Here is a 17,945-nt window from a genome sequence, read left to right as displayed (position 1 = left end):
TCTGCTACATGAATGGAACAGGACAATTTCTCAAATGGGGTTCATCTGTATTTAAATCTCTTTAAAGATCCAAGCTTCATTTTAATATCTATTGCTTTCTGAGTTTTTCCTCTTGCTTACATTCTAATGTATCTTGGGAAGAGATGTCCACTATGATTTGGGAAGAGGTAAAAGCTTATCTTACTCCCATGAACATGCCACTACTCACTGATGTTCATAACAATATTGACAAGACAAGCCCAAACCCATTCATGACTGTTTGAAGCAGCCTGCAACAGGATTTCTAGAGTATTGTTTCAGTTCTGCTTTGCTCAATTAAACTGGGCTTAAAATTTCTCTTTATTAAAATATTTCCTTTGAGAAAATTAGAACTATAGAGATCTCCAGTCTAGTGATAAATATGTGAATATATATGCATATATATATGCATGGATATGTATAATGTATATGTGTATATGTATATGATGTATATGTATATCATATATATGTATATGATGTATATGTATATGTATCTGTGTGTGTATATGTGTATGTATATATGTATATGATGTATATGATATATGTGTATATATGTACATCTGTGATTAAATGTTATTATTACTGCAATAATTTTGTAAATTTGGGTATGTTTACAGTTAGGGGAAATCTAGCTGTCTGTTTTTTTTGAATAGTTTCAGTTTATTGCATCAAACATAACTATGAAAATATGTTTTTAAGATAGAATCATTGTGGTTTATTTATTTTTGTTATTATTGCTTCTTCTAGCCAACATAGGAATTAAATTTTGAATTTTTTGGAGAGAATCAGTAGATTTTTACATTCCCACAAAATGTTATAAAATAATAAAAAATTTATCTTTACTAATATAAACAGGTGAAAATAAACATGGCAAAGATTTGACCTCTCTGATTATAAAAGTTGATAACAATATATAATACTGAGAAAGATTTAATTGAATTTTGACTTGATTTAATTTTTATTTATTGAAAATATATTTTCATGTATTAAAAAATGTATTCTGATTATGGTTTTCCCTCTGTTTACTCCTCTAAATTTCTCCTCATATCCTTTCCCATCCAGATCCAACCCCTTTTGTTTCTCATTAGATTATAGCTAGTCCCTGATACTATTGATGATACTCTGCTATGCTTGAAGCAGAAACCTAGTATAACTGTCTCCTAAAAGGCTTCATTTAGCAGCTGATGGAAACAGATGCAGACACCCACAGCCAAACATTAGATGGAGTTCAGAGCTTTGTGGAAGAGGAGGGGATAGAATTGAATGAGTTGGAGTGGTCAAGGATACCACAAGAATACCTACAGAGTAAATTAACCTGTGACCATGGGGGCTTACAGAGCCTGGGCCACCATCCAGAGAGTATGGGGTCAAGATCCCCTACACATTTGTAGCCGATGTGCAACCTGGTCTTCATTTGAGTACCCTAACAATTGGAGCAGGGGCTGTTTCTGAGTCTTTGCCTGCCTTTGAATCCCCTTCTAATTGAATTGCCTGGTTGGGCCACCATGGAGGAGGATGTCCTTATTCCTGCTGGGATTAGATGTCCCTGGGCAGTGTGGTACCCAAGGGAGGCTTCCCTTTCTTTGAGAAGGGGAAGGAGTAACTGGGGAAGAAATTTGTAAGGGTGGGACTGGGAGGAGAGGAGGGAGGGTTGCAACTGGGATGTAAAGTAAATAAAAAATTATTGAAGAAAAATAAATAAAGCAGCCTTCTAAGGAATATGAATAAAATAAAATAATATAAACAAAATCAAAGACATTGGAATAGGACAATTTTTTTTTAAAAGGAAAAGTGTCCAAGGAAATGTGAAAGAAAGAGCTATAGACATATTCATTTCACACTCATGAATCTCAGAAAGTCACAAAAATAGAAGCCGTAATATGGACACAAAGGAACTGTAAGGTAGAAATAAAGAGAGAAATTAAAAGTAAAAATAAACAATATAAAATAAAAGAAAGGAAGGAAGGAAGGAGGGGGAAGGAGGGACAGAAAGAGAGGATGGAGGGAGGGAGAGAAAGAAAGAAAGAAAAGTAAATGACCCCTGACAGGACATTAGGAAACAAGGACCCTCCAAAGATGTCTGATCTCCTTTTCTGTTGTACATCTTCTGCTGGGCAAGCAACAAGTCATTCTTAAAGAGTCTAATCATGAAGTGTGTAACTCAGCAACTACTTTATAATGATAGAAAAATAAAAGATTTCCAGAAGGTGACAAAAGAGAGCACAGCTGTTTTATTTATCTTTACATAAAGCTACGTTTGACACCAGCCAATCATAGAAGAAAATCATAGTTAAATGATACCTTGTCAGCTCTACTCTTAAATAATATGGTATTTGTACTTCCTGTACATATACATTTCCCTGTTTGGCACATAAACATTTGTGGTGCTTTTGAATATTTGGCATTAGAGAATATGACTATGGTCTTTGATACCAGACTTAACATAGTATTAAATATGAATTAGGCTCTGACTATATCAAAGACATAATACGGATTTTAAAGGGTATTTATTCTGTTTTTTAAAGCTATGCTTTTCAGCTGTCTAGTTATAAAATCCCTAACCAAAAGTATGATACAGAAGAATCCGACAGGATTCTTGATACAAAAACAGAGCTTTATTTGTAGTTGCTATGATAAAATTACAAAGATAATACCCATATCCAAATATATATGCATGCTTGTCTTCAATTACGGATCTACCCCTCTAAGTTTTTCAGCATCCCCCACCTCTTTGTATTACCATCCCTATATTGAACTTTCTCTTTCATGTTTCTCTCATTGGTGTTCTTCCTTGGCCAAACTCTAACTGATATACCTATCATTCCAGGCAAATCAAATCTGAATTTATAAATATTACATAAGTTGCAAGTTCAGTTATTAGGTTCTGATAGTCTGTGCATGTGACATTGTTTCTGTTCTCTCTCAGTATGTCTTTTTAAGTGTTAAACACACACAGAAGATATTGAAGATGAGTAATTGGGTGAAGAGATAAGCATGTGGAAGAAAGAATGAAATATTGAGCATCTTCAAATATGTATTACAAAATAATAATGTACTATTGTCGTATTTTATTTTCATGGGAACTTTCAGACTTTATCTGGAGCAGTGTTCATACAAATTGATATAAAAACATATAAAATGACTATATGATTAAAAATGCTAATAATTTCATTCACTTATTACCCTTCTAGGTAAAAGCATAAAGATTGATGTTGCCAGCTAAGTAAATAGTGTCCTGAACCTTTTGTGTGTGCTCACCATGAAATAATGCTGCTGATAGTAATATAAGACTATCTCTTCCCTGCAGAGTTAAAGTGTATCAATTATCCAGTGCATCCAAGGATTGCATGTGAAATGGACATTGAATAACACAAGATGTGTTCTAGTTAGCAAGTGATATTCACATACATGTAGTAGAATAAATAATGTAAGAACAAAGAGTTCACAATTTATAGATATTATAAGGATCCTGATTTACATTAAAAAATACTCAAAATTGTGCCAGGCCTACTTGAACAGGGGGGTGCACTCAGTTTCTTGAGAGAGTGAAGCAGGAACTATTTAAGCTTTGCTTGAATTACAAAGTAAGTTTAAGGACACAATATTTCCTCCAGGGTAATTACTATAAAGGACTGGAGACAAAAATCAGAGATAGAGAACTTGTTATCAAATATAAGGGCTTATCAAAGACGACAGTCTTCTTCGATGTAGATAGACAATTCTAAATTAATGAGGGTAACTTAAAGGGAGTGGAATTTTTAAGGATGGATTGCTGGTTTGGAAATTTAGGCTTTCGTCTATAGGGGAGAGGTTTGGTTTTTATAATAAGCTTGAGATTCTTAAAGGATAATGATATTGAGAAATCTAGAAGACTGACAAGTTTTGAGGATTAATTGAGAAGTTGTCATTGCTGAATAAAATTCATTAGTCACCATTAATTGATAATAACAAAATAGAACAAATGACACAGGAATCTGTATACACACTCTGCTGTGCCTCAATGATAGAGCAATTGCCTGTGTAATTTTGCAGATCTCTATATATGCAGCTCTGAAAGGGGAAATAAAAGAAAAGGAGAAACGGAGATGAAATGAGAGGAGAGAAGAGGAGAGGAGAGAATAGGGGTCCAGAGGAGGGTGAAGGGAAGGAGAGTGAAGGGGAGAGAAGAAATATAGATAACCAGTCTAGAAAGATTTGCAAATGAAATCTTCTTTCCAATTTATTTCTCTACTTGAAATAAATTATAAGCCAATGCTTAATTAAATCTCCGAATAAAGCTAATTGACAAGAAAGATAAATTTATCTAAGTAAGAAGATTATTTAACAATGACATCACAATGTTAGGAACAAGGTGGTGGCTTTAGTGAGCCTGAGGTCCCAGATGAATTTTATTTGTAAAGGATTACACTGCAATGCCTCATAGACTTAGTCTGAGGTTATGGCTACTCTACTCCACAAGCTACTAAAAGAGAAATAGAGTCAAACACCTTGGGGACATGATTGAATCACATGAAATGTACATCTAAGAAACTGTTTCTCATAAACCAATATTAGTACAATACCCATAAGTTATTATTTGACTGGAAATGGACTTTTGTCAGAGAACTGGTGTTACATTTAATTTTAACCAAGTATCATGCTGTCCTTGAAAGCTGCTTCTAATGCTCTTTGGATTATATAACACCTTAAGGAAGCACTGATTGAAAAGTTATTCAATTCCACTTTTGGATCATTTTTGTTCTAGGAAATATTTTCTAAAAGTACTTATAAAATAAAGAAAAATCCCTCCTTTTTATACCAAAATTAACCCATGTGGAAAGATGGAACCTGTCTAGACAAATACACTGATTGACATATGGCAAAATAGAACTCATCCCGGCCACTGTTACCTGGACTAGATACCTGTGCCTGGCTACATTATAGGACATAGAAAATCTAACACTAGACTATCTTCATGTACATAAATCAGTGTGTCACACAATAATTAGGTCAGCATGTAGAGAACAGGAAACTATGGATAACAGTTCTAAATGAAACAGCTGTATCACTTCCTTTATTTCACAGGCTGAGGGATTATCAGTTTGTGAAAAAATTAAAAAAAAAAAAAACACAAAACTGTAAGAGTCCAAGAATAATAGATACCTTCATTAGACCAGCATTTGATAGACATAACATGTTGAATGCTTGCATACTCATAGCAGCTGTGGCAACATGCAGAAAACTTGCACAAAATTTAGCCATTCAAAATTCCAATGCAGACAGACAAGAGGCTTATAATGTCCCACCCTGAAGTGGGGAGTTATTGACAAGTGATACCTACTAGGGGAAGGAAAGCCAGTTCTCTTCAGATATAAAACCTCTGAGAATATCCATATTCACATTAATGATCCCACAGTCATGTATCTGCTAGCAAAACTAATTGATTCCGTAGATTTACTTTTAAAAAAGAGAGAGAGTGCAGGAGGTTTCGAGAGAAAAGTGATGAGGTGCAGAATCACAGCAAAATTTGAAGAAAATGAAGGAGAGTAGATTTGACTAAAACACACTTTATACAGATAAAATTTTCAAAAATAAATTAAGTTAATGTAAAAGACATTGGATGTCAGAATATTGCTGAAGAAATATAACACTCCATGAAAAAAATACACTTTGTCATACAATGACATGTGTGATATTATGTAACATAATACAAAAATCAAAGGAAAAAAATAAACGTTTACAATATATGATAGGACAAAATCATTGAAACTAAATTTTCACGATCTAAATGAAAATATTTTAAAATCCTGAGAACAACCTAAAAATCTACTTGTATCATACTTGTCTTTCTTTTTCTCTTATACATTACATGCCAACAACAGGTTCCCTCTCTCCACTCATCCCTGTCCTGCCCCCTTACCTCTTCTCTCCCTCAGACCCATTTCTTTTAATATGAAATGGTGCATTAAAACCCAGGAATGGGAATTCTTACTAATTTATTAATTTAATGCATTGAGTACACACTAGTACCATACATTTTTTAACCCAAAAAATATATTTCAAAAATATTGGCATCCTCTTTCAAACTGTTGTTAACTGCAGTTCATATATAGAGTGAACCCTTTCCTTTTGTAGTACGGAAAAATTCATTGTCAGTTTTACTTAAAGCAAAACAAACAAAATTAAAAACAAAAAAAAAACCCTTTTACTAAACTGTTCAAAAAAGATTTTTTACAGAATTAAATATTTTTTAAAACAAACAGCAAGGGACTGGAAAAGGTATCCTAATGTTTAAGAAACTGTTGATTTTGCAGAGCACTGAGTTTAGTTCCCAGAATTCCAGGTTGTTCACAACCACCTGGAACCTCTAGGGGCACCTAGCAGTTCTGACCTCTACTGAATCTGAACTCATGTGCACAGGCTCACACACAGACAAGCACATATATACATAATTAAAAATAAACAACTAATGTAGAAGCACTTACTACGAAAATGTTACAAATTTATCAGGTAGGAAAGAAAGAATGTTTGGGGTCTTCTCCAGTAATTTTAGTTCTGGACAATTTTTTTTTTTTGAAAGTTCAATATCTGAATAAGACATCTATATCACATCATCACCCCAAGGCTCAGAGATCATCATTAGTGGAGGAATAGAAAGACTGTTAAAGCCACAGGTCAGGGAGACTTCAAGTGAAACCATATGTTCTGAATGTGCTAGAACTACTACTGTCATCCCTCGACCCTCAGAAACCTAGCAGGAGAGATGGGCCCCTGGATTCTACTAACTGGGGAACAATTAACAACTTTTGAGGGAGGAAGAATTAGTTTCTTCAAGGAGGGCAGATAGTAGATTAGCAGGCTCTAATGGGTGTTTCCATTCTCATGAGTATACAGGAAGTGAGCATTGTACTCATTAGGTAATATTTTTCCAATATCACCCATTTTATTTTCAAGTAGACTTGATCCATAAGTTTAAAAAATTAAATTCATATGGATCATGCTGTTCTTTGTAAGAATTGTTCCTTTATATAATCTTTTATAAGTTTTACTATTTCATTATCTGTAGTACTCTTTTAACTTAACAGTTTCCAATGATGATTTATGAAAAGTTAATTACAAATTTCCCAAAATCAACATTCTACAAAGAATAGATTTATTATTTTTTATTTTGTTTTCTTTTTTTGAAAATAGGTTTTTATTTGTATTATATACCCTTTTCTAATTAATTTTTTTATTTACTTTACATCCCAATATCAACCCCCCTTTCCTCTCAATACCCCCTCATGTAGATTCTCTCTCAATTCATGTCTCCTAATCCCCTTCTACACTACAGTCCCCTCCCCACCTCTCCAGCACATCAGGTCACAGAAGTACTAGGTGGTCATCACCCACTGAAGCCAGACAAAGTGCCCCAATTAGAGGAACAGGAGCTTCAGGCAGGCAAGCAACAGGTTAAGGGACAGCTCCTGCTCCAGTGTTTGGGAGACCAACATGAAGACTAAACTACACATCTATTACATATGTGCAGAGTGCCTGGTCTAGCGACTGCTCAATAAAGAAGATGTCTGAGGAAACCTGGGTGATAGAAGTATACAAAAACATTTTTGAACTATTTCTGTTTTAGGATTAACATGAATAAATTTTATAGAATATAAAAATATTTAATCAAATTACCTAATAGAAAAAATAAATTTCTTAAAAATGATAACATAACATTGATTTGTAGTTTGTCTCTGAACAAAAGATACTATGACAGTGGCATAAACCCCATGTGTTAAATGACAGATCAAATGTCCACTTAACAAGAAAGCTTTGAAAATAATGTTTGACTTATTCAGCTAGTGTATTAGGTTTTCTGAATTTTATTGGTTCTTTGACAATTCTATAAAATATTTGATCATATCCATTTCTTTCTTCAAACTCCCTATAGACCCATTTCATTTCTCTATTCATCATTTTTAATCATATATATATATATATATATATATATATATATATATATATATATATATGACTATGTGGTCTTCCACTGGAGTGGGTTGACCTTGTCACAATATTAGATGGCTGACTATCCCTTGCCCAGAAGCTCTCAGTTGCCAATAGCTACAGAGCTAGCAGTAGTCCTTGGTGCCAGTACCTACTCTCATTGTAAGATTTTTATCTGGCTTGAGATTGAACAGGTACTGAGCATGTTGTCACAACGGTATTGAATTCATGTGTGCAACTGCCCTGCTGTGTCAGAAATCACATTTCCCTGTCTCACCCACACTTCTGGCTCCTATAATACGTTTGTACTCTTTTACACAATGAGCTCTGATCCTTGGGAGGAGATATTATAATTGTACCATTTAGGGTTGAGTATTTCATAATGTATTATTTTCTATACTTTTAACAATTCCAATTGTGGGTGTCTACTTGATTTTGCACCTACTCCAAGGCTTTCTATAATGTTGAGAGATGCACTAGCATATGACTATAATAATGTTACTGGGGTTTGTTTAATATCTTGTCTATTTAATAATATAGTAGTATTGTAATGCTCTCCCAAGACCTATAACCTGTTTAGCAATAGGTTCTTGGTGTGGATAATAGTATCAGGTATAGATTTCAACTTGTGATATAGGCCTTAAATTCAATCATAAAGTTTTGGGCAGCTACAAAGAATTTGTGCCACTCTTACACCAGCGGGCACATCTTACAGACTGGCTCGTTTGATTACTTTTAAGAATTCATAGCTGGGTAGGGTCGATGATTACTACTTTCTTTTGGTAGTCTGCATTGAACCATTTAGCACTGAGAAAGCTAATCAGTAGGGATAAGGCTTCAAAATGGCTACCTGCATTAATTTTATGACTCAAATATATTACATAGAGAGAAATAACACCACAGACTATATAGTATGTATATATATGTATGTATGTATATATGTATGTATATACATACGTATGTATATATATGTATATATACATACGTATATATACATACGTGTATATATACATATACACATATATATGTATATATGTATATATATACGTATGTATATACATACATACGTATATATATACACATATATATACATATTTATATACACATATGTATGTGTATATATATACATATATATATATATATATATATATATATATATATATATATATATATATATATAGTCTGTGTGTGTATGGGGCTGTGGGGCTGCAGCTTGCTCGTGGGCATGGGTTCTGTTGGACTGTGTTGTGGATCCTGCATGTCTGCTGCCTCAAGTGGCTGGAACCACAGCTGGAACCGTTGCCATGGGGAGCAGAAGCATGGTAATTTGACTGAGTTCACTCCATGAGGCGCTGGGCCAACACTGGGCTTTGAGAAGCTGTGTGGCTCCACCCGGGCATGGGCATGGAGAAGTTTCAGCCTGAAGTCCGCAGGGGGCAGCGCTTCTGAGTGTGAGTCTCTGGGCCAAAGCACCTCACCGGCTGACCTAAAGATCAGTGGTCTCTATCTTTGGGCTCCCAACCACACCACTGGGAGCTGCAGAACAACTGAGATGTGAGGACATATGGGCTGGACCCGCTGCAGCCAAGAGAGGCAAGAGGGAGAAGCTCTGGCAGCACTCTGCGGGGTAGAGACATCACTTGGCTGGGTTGCTGGCCTGGCTTGGCTAGCTTGTTTGGGTTGGTGGCCAACATGGAGGGACTTAGAGAAGTCTTCTAGTGGGAGATTAAGCAGTGGCTAGGTAGTCAAAGGCCCTCTCCTTGGTTCCCCATGGCGGGGCCCCCAAAGATATGAGGAAGTCCATGGCTTTAAAAGGTTTATTGTCATGGCAGAAAGTGGATGAGCTGTGCCCCCTCACCCACCATTTCTCAGGGCAGCCCTGAGTTAAATAGGGAGGGAGGAGGGTGTGGAAAGGAATGTTTAATAATGAGATGCTTAATTAATGAGATACCTTAATGCCCTCTGGCCTTAAGGTATCTCATTAATATGGAGATCTCTCAAGGAGGCCCTGAGGCCTGTAGTCACACCCTCTCCCTGTGCTAAGTGACACAAACATCTCTGTGGGAGGGGCTGTAGGGGCTACATGACTGAAAGGCATGGATCAATGAAAGTCTTTAGCCACCTGTCAGGAGCCTGGAGTCTGGGGGTGTGGCGAAATGTATGCCAGCACTTGCAGTGTGTCCGGCCATCTCTAGCCAGTGCTCCACCAGAAACCAAGCTATTCTTTCACAGTTCTATACATACATACATACATACACACACACACATACACATGAGCACACACACATATTATATATGTGTATATATAGTGTATAATAGTATATTAATATACTATATATATTATTTATATATAATATATACTATAATACTATTATATATGTATGTACATATATATATATACACTACTTAATGTTTCCTAAAATATATACACTTATGTTTTATTATACATATGTATTAAAATATAAATTATATGTATAACAACACACACTTATATGCAAATTTACAGCATTTCAAAGGTGTTTTTTTGACGTTGGATATATTTATATATTCAAAAACATAGTGTGTTGAAAAATGATGTAACTTGTTCATTACATTAAAGAACTTGTGTTGATGCAATAAACTCAGCAAATGTGTAGCTCTCTATACCTTTCATCTCCTTCCCAATAAATCTGGAGTCTTTCACCAGTTTTACTTCTCAGGGTTCAGTGTTGTGCTCTGTTTGGATAATGGGAATTTCCTCATTTCATCAACTGTTCTTTTATAATTTATGCAACTCAAAAGTGTCTTAACATTATAATCCTTGATATATGAGTTTCCTAAGTTAACTTTCCTGACTATGTAAACTGTGAAGACTTACAGAGTATCTTCTTAAAAAGCAAATTATTAGTATACATAATTTATAGCACTTATTTTACTATTAAAGGAATTTACCTTCTTTGCCTTAATGTTCCTATAATACATTTGTTAAGCACAATGAGGATTCAGTTCAATGGATCAGAGCATGCCAACTACTGGCGTGCAGGAACTCCTGGATTCGGTGCCTTTCACTAAGGGAAAAAATAGTTTCCTGTGCTCCCGATTCCTGCATTGCCTCTGAAAGAGCACAGAGATTTATGAATAAGTAGCCCTGAGATAAATGTAAAAGAAAATCTAAATTAGCCTCCATCTGTATGTTTTGTGTCAAAATAACATTAACAACTAGTGAAACACATATAGCAGTTTCACTTCAAAATACATCAAATTACATACAATCAAATTGAACGGCATTTTGTATTTGCATGGGTTCTGTCACTGTAAATTTAATATATTCTTAAAGGGATTCAGAAAGTTAAAATGAACACAAATATGCATATGTTTAAAGCTAAGCAAAAGCATCAAACATATGTTGAAATGCATCTGTAATTGCCCACAAAGTAAATGATGTAGATTCTAATTCAATCTAATTAAAGTTTGCAATTTTCAGTGGAAAATTGTGTGGGCAACATTCATTATAAGCCAGTATGGTTAAGGTAATGAGTAAGTCATTTTTGAAATTTTATATATATATATATATATATATATATATATATATATATATATATGTGTGTGTGTGTGTGTGTGTGTGTGTGTGTGTGCATGTGTGTGTGTATATATATATGTATATATATACACACACACACACGCACACATATATATATATCCATCCACATAAATTAGAGCATGGAGGAAAATGTTTTATCATTAGAAGAGCTAGAAGATCTCTTATGATTCTGGCATGACAGGACCATCAATCTGAGGCTATCAAAGTCTCTTAGGGTAATGGCCACTGAGGCACAGGATCAACTATTTTCTAAATTGGAAAGAACTACAATAAAGAGTTCTGCTCATGATTTGTGAACACGTTCCATTTTATCTATGTTAAAGCAGTTATTGAAATAATTATTGGGGTTTTCTTCTTGGGAAATTGCCTACAATAGTTTAATTTCATGACAATGACTGCATGTGGTGTTTGGCCTGAAACTTAGGTAGCAACTTGAAAATGATTTTCTAGGGCGTGATGATTGAAAGCCAAGGAAAAGGACAAGAATATTTTCACAAATGTCCTGACAGCTGGACATTTTGGCCATGTGAAAAGAGCTGTCTTGGCCTCATAATTAAAATTTCCACTTTATTTTTCCTTTACATGTATTCTTTTTGCATGCTTTTCCTAAATAACCAACTTAAATATAGCTCACTTTGATCCAGAGCAAGGGAAAAGTTATTAAAGCTGTTTATGATTATTGGACTGGAAACTGTAATTACTTCAGAATCCTATTTGCATTCATCAACTGTATCATTAGGATCAAACTCCAACATTCTGAAAATACAGGTTTTTAATGAAAAAAAAATTGTTTTTAAAATCAAAAAGCCATATGAGAAGCTCATATAACTTACAAAATCATTTTGCTATTTCCTTTTCCATTTTATGTATAATCTTTAACTAAGAAAAGTCATCTAGTGAAATATCTACAAAAATTAGGAATTTATTTTTAAAATCCTTTTGGCAATGAGATTATTTGAGAATCTTGAATATTGATGTGGTAAAACGTCCCCAGTATATTAAAGGAATAAACATGGGCTCCTTTGAAATGATCTTTTTTTATATACAGATGAAAATGAAAGTTAGTCTACATTTCTCTACATTCAGAAAAAAGTATTTAATTTTTCTGATTCTAGATACACTAGTATTTAGAAAGCCATGTCATTCATGCAGCATTAATCTGTAGAGCTAAAATTTCTCAGATTTACAACCCCTCATTTGACCTAAAAATAATAATTAGCTAAAGGCGATGTGACCATGTCTACGATAGATTCTGGTTTGCCTGGCCTCCTTGCTTTGTTTTTACGTCTTTGACTTAAAATATCATGTGTCAGAAGAATCTACTATAGAATCTCAGTGCAACTAATAAAAAATATTGAAAATGACAAAAAAAACCACATGGACTCAAAAATGAATCATAATAAAAGAGTAACATTAGAATATAAAATCTATAAACAAATGGGTAGTTAAATAATAAAATAATATTTTTAAATTGGAAATATTTGTATATGGACCATGAAAGTAGTTTAAATACAAAATAAGATTATTAATCAGGATCTATATACCAAACAACCACAAAATATACAAGATATAATTCACTTAAAAAGTTAAGAGAAGAAATTTAAAAACTAATAAAGAAAAACTAGATACCATGTTTTGTGTGAAACTTTAACGTGAGTTGTGTCAAATGACATGGCAAATTAGAAATACAACATTTGGAAGTTCAAAAGTTAGAAAAACAATACTAAAGCAATTTAGAAGTAGAAATAATGATGAAATGTTAAATGAGTATCATTTGTAGTTTTGTTATCAATATTAGCACACAACTTTAAGACTATAGTGTTTTAAATCACTATAATACGTATTTTTTTCTTATAACTCATGTAATGAGTACCGAGCACCAAGAGCCTTAAAACACTCAAGTTCATTGTCACACTGTGATGGCAACCTGTAATTCAAGATCAAGATGTGACCAGTCTTTCTTTCTTTTCTGAAAAAGCTCACTTTAGATAGTATCAGCTTTTTCATTGTTTTATTTCATAGGATACTAGTGGGGAAAGATTGGCAGAGCAAAGCTAACACTATACATATAAAGGGTTGGCATGTTCATTCACACAAAATTATCAGGAATAACATAATAAAAGAGAAGGTAATTTTTTAAAAGGTTATAACAATACAGAAGTTTATGTACCTAACAAATGCTTATCAAATTATGTAAGGTATAAACTGATTAAAGAATAGAAGTAAATCAAGACAGTCATACTTGATAATTCAACACATATTTCAGAGACTGACAGTTCAAGGAGACAATCATCATCAAGGACATGTTTGACCTGGGAAGCTCTATTTATTCTCATGAAAATGGATGAAATAAATCTTTTCTAAGTAATTTTAATTTTAATTCCACTTGAACAATTGCACATGATGGTAAAATCAACACAGAGTCTCAAAATATCTAATCTGAGAACTAACATCTTTTTTTTTTTACTTGCCCAGGTCTAGCTGTTAAAAACAAGTCAATGTATCTAGACTACCTGCATGAAGACTAGATTATAAGTAATAGCAATGTCGATCAGAAGAAATGAATGCCAAGGTATGGAAGGGAAGTCAGTAGTTATTGTTTAATAAGTAGATTATGACAAAGTGTTAGTTCTTCTATTAACCTATAAATTATTACTATATGAAACATGTACTATTAGTTTTCTTTAAAGCTGTAGTTTTTACCTTCTTAATTGCTACAACTCTTTAAAAATTTCCCTCATGTTGTGGTGACCTCCTTCCATAAAATTTTTATTGCTAATACTTCATAATTTTACTACTGTAATGGATTGTAATGTAAATATCTTATATGCAGGATATCTGATATGTGGCCCTGGTGAAAGGGTTCTTTGATCCCTTCCTTCTAAAAAGATTTTGTAACCCACAGGTTGGAAAGTACTACTCTAAAGAAACAGAACCAGAACTGATATATGTGATTATTACCTTGTAGGTTTTGGTCTCCTAGCCCATCGATGGCTGTATCACAATGTACAAGTAAAGATCATAGTACTTATTCAAGCCATAAGACTCAGTGTCTCAGATGCCCAATCTGGCGCTGGAGTTTCAGACATCATGAATCCATTTTGGAATTCTGACTAAGTAGGTTCTAATATCAATAACAGAATGCCTCAGCAACAGAAATGAAGTAGTTATTGAGAGTGAGGATAATCAAGCCAAATGAAAAAGCCTCCTTTCTCCTTGTCCTTCTATGTGGGATGTCACCCAAAGGTGTGGTCCACATTAATGATGGATCTTTCCACCTCACTTCCCACCTCAATCCAACCTTGGAAATCCCTCCCCGGAGTGCCCTTCTGATTGAATTTTAGCTGATTCAAGATGTAGTCAAGGTGACAACCAAGAGTAGCCATCACACTGTTATTAAAACCAGTAATCTTTCTTCTTGATATAAAAATCAGTATATATGATTGCCCTTTTAATTTCTTGAGTAAAATTGAACAATAATTTGCAGGGTGATCATTCATTTTCAAGTTGGCTGTAAAAGACTGCTGCCATCTGCTATAAATTAAAATGAAAATTTTGTACTGTTGCTATGATAGAAAATGTTTGGAAACTTATATTTACAGCATAGAACACAAAAAGCATTTTAAAAGAGAAGCATTTTCCTAAATGAACTTGCTCTTGTGGGGAGGTGTAGCCAATGTATTTTTTATGAAACTTTTGTTAATCACTATGGATATATATATATATATATATATATATATATATATATATATATATGGCCTCAGTCCCTACAATTCTCTATTTTCTCAAAACAAACTTCTACTGATTAGATGTGTTTCCCGAGTAAAAGACTGAGTACTCAATATGCACAATGGCTGGAAAGATCTTAAAGTCGATTGTTTCTTCTTCAACAACTAATCAATGAGACCTATCTCTAGTTTAGTTACATCCATTGTTTCCCTCAATTTTGTTAAATCATCCAGTGAGCTGAATCAAACTTTCCCTCAAGAATTATAATTTTTTGGTTTGGAGAAATGGGACAGCAGTTAAGGACTCTTGCCACTCTTTCAGAGAACCTGAATTTATCTCACAGAATTTAGGTACAGTGACTCATAACAGTCAATAACTCCAGATCCAGGAGATTCTATACCCAGTTCTGGCCTTTACCACTATACACGAACACACACACACACACACACACACACACACACACACACACACAAGCACAGAGGAAAAGATAATAGAGAGACAGAGAGAGGTAGAGACAGAGACAAGGAGGCACAGAATTATACTTTCATTGTGATGTTTCATTTTACTAATATAACGTTAGTTGTTCTCTATTGTTTAACATTGTATTTTCATGAAATAGATAAAAACAAATGTACATGAACCCATTTTAAAATGATATATATAAAATATATACTTCCATGTGAACAAGAAAAATGAAGGATGAATTTAATTCAAAGTGAGAGCTTATAAAAATTTCTCATGGTTTTTATTTTATAGTTCTGGATTTGAATTCCTCTAACACTGATAAATGTTAAATCATAGAAATGTCAATCGTTGGTTCTAGTGAGTAAAATTCTGCAGTGCACATAATTGTGAGGTAACCAATGAAGTATCTTGTTGCATTAGAGAAACATCAGGTAAATTATCTACATTTTAACATTATTTTACCATTTTCTTCTTTCACTGATGTTATCACATCTGTCTTAGACAGATATTTGAGTAGCATCCCTATGCTTTTTCCTTAGCTGCTTGTGTTCTTCTTATTTCCTCTGTTTCCTTCCTTGTGGAGGACAAGCACTAGACTTTAACTTCTTCCATTTTCTATCTCTTCAGCTAACTTACAACAAGGTTAATTATTGAGAATTATGATTTGCCTATTAGGGTCACAGTTCAACTATCACGTCTTCTGCAGTTTCTCTTAAGAATGAATTGTTGTGGATTTGGGGTCATTGAAAGATTCACCAATCTCATCATTAATAAATTTTAACCAACCATTGGGCAAGGCAATTGAAAAAGGTAAGAAAAGTCCCAAGAGCAGGCAAAAGAGTAAGAGATACACCTGTTCCCCCAGTTAGTGTTCCCCCAGTTAGCAGTCACTCTACAACACCAGGTTAACAGCCATAACATCCCTGAAGATCCCATGCTTGCAGCTTCAGTCTCTTGTAGGCCCTTCTGAGCCCTGCTTAGTTGTTCTTGTGGTTATGTTCTCCCCATACACTCATATTCCTGTGACTCCTATAATCTTTTAACCCCTTTTCTGAAGCATTCTCCCATTTCTGAGGGAAGGAGCCCAATGGTTACAAATTTAGATGCTCTCTCAAACATAATGTCTGGATATGGGTCACTGCACTTGTTCTCTCTGCTGCTGCTGGAAGAAGCCTCTCTGATGATGAGTGGGGAAGGCACTGATCTATGAGCATAGAACAATATCACTAGTAATCATTTCATTGAACTTCGCCTTTTTAGCCAGTTGGTTTCATTTTATACTTAGTCTCTGGGTTATCCAGTCTCTGGTTCTTGTGTTCTTGTGAATTGTTTGTTCTGTTTGCTTGTATTTTCAAGGGCTGTTCTTTTTTGAAGGGAAATGAAGGGAGAGTGTATCTGAGGGGTGGGAAGGGTTGGGTTGGTTTAGCAAGGAGGAGTAGAAGAAGAAAAAACTATAGTCAGATGTATATATTAAAGAAGAATCTATCTTCAGTAAAACAAAACAAAAATGAAAAAAAAAAAAAAAGAGGCTTTATTCTGATACTTGTCTTTCAAGTCTATAGCTGAGATTCCCAAATGCATGACTATCAATCTCAGTCAGGGTTTTATAAGGGCAAAGAACACAAAGTTACAATTTGTTCTAGTGCAAGCAAAAGGTCCTCTTGTGCAAAACAAACTTGTTTGAAGAAGCAGAAACAGCAGGAAACATTAAGCTTTCACAGTCATTAACATTTAGAGGTCTAAATTTGCTTTATGGTTTTTAAGCACAGATATTTTAAGCTTTTACACATAAAGTGAGCCATCACCATAATATTATTACAGGATATGTCCTGCTGTGGCCCTCTACACTGTGAATCATAGAAGAGCAACCTGTCACATTGGGTGCTTTACAGACAACCAATGCTATCAAGTCTTAAATTAATTTAATGCTTAGGTTTAGTGTGAAGACAGTCACATTTCTACAGATTATTTATATCATTTCATATCCGCCTGTTGGAGGTGAACATGGTGTTATGTTCTATAGTTAGCATCATGCTTTAAGAATATTCTTTAAGAAGTTTACATAGAGGAAAACATGATTGAACATCTAGGAAACTTAAAACTCAATAATTACTGTGAAGAGTTATTTTCACTATATATTTCAGTTTGTTATTACAATTACAATATAAACTATTAAATCATCACACAA

The sequence above is a fragment of the Arvicanthis niloticus genome, chromosome 28 (genome assembly GCF_011762505.2).
Source record: "Arvicanthis niloticus isolate mArvNil1 chromosome 28, mArvNil1.pat.X, whole genome shotgun sequence".
Lineage (NCBI taxonomy): Eukaryota > Metazoa > Chordata > Mammalia > Rodentia > Muridae > Arvicanthis > Arvicanthis niloticus.
This window is presented reverse-complemented; position numbering follows the sequence as displayed.